General features: G+C 39.0%; 1 non-coding gene across 1 annotated transcript; it reads right to left on the bottom strand.

The window, feature by feature from the left end:
- Positions 1 to 949: 949 nt before the first annotated feature.
- On the bottom strand, positions 950 to 1,057 carry LOC112725596 (small nucleolar RNA R71). Its single transcript, XR_003164694.1, has one exon. It is a non-coding gene; the product is annotated as a small nucleolar RNA R71 (small nucleolar RNA).
- Positions 1,058 to 2,951: the final 1,894 nt, after the last annotated feature.

The raw sequence follows: 2,951 nt of genomic DNA, 5'->3' as shown, positions 1-2,951 counted from the left end.
TAACTTTTTGTTTGTTTCTTATCTTTTTCAAAACTACCTAACTAACTCTCTCTCTCTAATTTTCGAAAATATCTTCCCTCTTTTCCAAAATTTCTTTTTAATTAACTAATTATTTTAATTTTTGATTTTAATTCTCGAAAATTACTAACCTTTTTCAAAAACCATTTTCGAAAATCACTAACCCTTTTTTAAAAATAATTTTCGAAAATCCTTCTCCCTCATCTCCTTCTAATTATTTATTCATCTACTAACACTTCTCTTCATCTCACATCACTGCTCCTATCCTTACCTTTGTGTTTGGATTCTTCATTCTTCTTCACCCCTATTCCTTTTCTTCTTCTACTAACAATAAGGAACTTCTTTACTGTGACATAGAGGATTCCTCTTCTTTTCTTGTTCTCTTCTCTTTCTTATGAGCAGGAACAAGGAAAAAGGCATTCTTGTTGAAGCTGATCCAGAACCTGAAAGGACTCTGAAGAGGAAACTAAGAGAAGCTAAATTACAACAATCCAGAGACAACCTTATTGAAAATTTCGAACAAGTAAAGGAGATGGCAGCCGAACCTAACAACAATAATGCAAGGAGAATGCTTGGTGAATTTACTGCACCTAATTCCAATTTATATGGAAGAAGCATCTCCATTCCTGCCATTGGAGCAAACAACTTTGAGCTGAAACCTCAATTAATTTCTCTGATGCAGCAGAACTGCAAGTTTCATGGACTTCTATCTGAAGATCCTTTTCAGTTCTTAACTGAATTCTTGCAGATATGTGATACTGTTAAGACTAATGGAGTAGATCCTGAAGTCTACAGGCTCATACTTTTTCCTTTTGCTGTAAGAGACAAAGCTAGAGTGTGGTTGGATTCTCAACCCAGAGATAGCCTGAACTCTTGGGACAAGCTGGTCACGGCTTTCTTAGCCAAGTTCTTTCCTCCTCAAAAGCTGAGCAAGCTTAGAGTGGATGTTCAAACCTTCAGACAGAAAGAAGGTGAATCCCTCTATGAAGCTTGGGAAAGATACAAGCAACTGACAAAAAAGTGTCCTTCTGACATGCTTTCAGAATGGACCATCCTGGATATATTCTATGATGGTTTATCTGAGCTATCAAAGGTGTCATTGGATACTTCTGCAGGTGGATCCATTCACCTAAAGAAAACGCCTGCAGAAGCTCAAGAACTCATTGACATGGTTGCTAATAACCAGTTCATGTACACTTCTGAGAGGAATCCTGTGAATAATGGGACGCCTATGAAGAAGGGAGTCCTTGAAATTGATACTCTGAATGCCATATTGGCTCAGAACAAAATATTGACTCAGCAAGTCAATATGATTTCTCAGAGTCTGAATGGAATGCAAGCTGCATCCAACAGTACTCAAGAGGCATCTTCTGAAGAAGAAGCTTATGATCCTGAGAACCCTGTAATAGCAGAGGTGAATTACTTAGGTGAACCTTATGGAAACACCTATAATCCATCATGGAGAAATCATCCAAATCTCTCATTGAAGGATCAACAAAAGCCTCAACAAGGCTTTAATAATGGTGGAAGATACAGGTTTAACAATAGTAAACCTTTTCCATCATCCACTCAGCAACTGACAGAGAACTCTGAACAAAATACTTCTAATTTGGCAAACTTAGTCTCTGATCTATCTAAGGCCACTGTGAGTTTCATGAATGAAACAAGATCCTCCATTAGAAATTTGGAAGCACAAGTGGGCCAGCTGAGTAAAAGGATCACTGAAATTCCTCATAGTACTCTCCCAAGCAATACAGAAAAAAATCCAAAAGGAGAGTGCAAGGCCATTGAATTGATCACCATGGCCGAACCTATAAAGGAAGGAGAGGACGTGAATCCCAGTAAGGAAGACCTCCTGGGACGTCCAGTGATTAATAAGGAGTTTCTCTCTAAGGAACCAAAAGAATCTGAGGCTCAACTAGAGACCATAGAGATTCCATTAAACCTCCTTATTCCATTCATGAGCTCTGATGAGTATTCCTCTTCTGAAGAGAATGAGGATGTTACTGAAGAGCAAGCTGCCAAGTTCCTTGGTGCAATCATGAAGCTGAATGCCAAATTATTTGGTATTGAAACTTGGGAAGATGAACCTCCCTTGTTCACCAATGAACTAAGTGATCTGGATCAACTGACATTGCCTCAGAAGAAACAGGATCCTGGAAAGTTCTTAATACCTTGTACCATAGGCACCATGATCTTTAAGGCTCTGTGTGACCTTGGTTCAGGAATAAACCTCATGCCCCTCTCTGTAATAGAGAAACTGGGAATCTTTGGGGTGCAAGCTACTAAAATCTCATTAGAGATGGCAGACAATTCAAGAAAACAGGCTTATGGACAAGTAGAGGATGTGTTAGTAAAGGTTGAAGGCCTTTACATTCCTGCTGATTTTATAGTCCTAGATACTGGGAAGGATGGGGATGAATTCATCATCCTTGGAAGACCCTTCCTAGCCACAGTAAGAGCTGTAATTGATGTGGACAGAGGAGAATTGATCCTTCAAATAAATGAGGACAACCTTGTGTTTACAACTCAATGATCTCTCTCTGCATCCATGGAGAGGAAGCATAAAGAGCTTCTCTCAAACCAGAGTCAAACAAAGCCCCCACAGTCAAACTCTAAGTTTGGTGTTGAGAGGCCACAACCAAACTCTAAGTTTGGTGTCAAACTCCCATATCCAAACTCTAAGTTTGGTGTTGGGAGGTCTCAACAAAGCTCTGCACATCTGTGAGGCTCCATGAGAGCCCACTGTCAAGCTATTGACATTAAAGAAGCGCTTGTTGGGAGGCAACCCAATTTTTATTTAATTATATTTTTCTTGTTCTTTGATGTTTTATTAGGTTCATGATCATGTGGAGTCACAAAATAAATATAAAAATTGAAAACGGAATCAAAAACAGTAAAAGAAAAATCACACCCTGGAGGAAGACCTTACT

The sequence above is a fragment of the Arachis hypogaea genome, chromosome 11, assembly GCF_003086295.3.
Source record: "Arachis hypogaea cultivar Tifrunner chromosome 11, arahy.Tifrunner.gnm2.J5K5, whole genome shotgun sequence".
NCBI lineage: Eukaryota > Viridiplantae > Streptophyta > Magnoliopsida > Fabales > Fabaceae > Arachis > Arachis hypogaea.
This window is presented reverse-complemented; position numbering and strand designations above follow the sequence as displayed.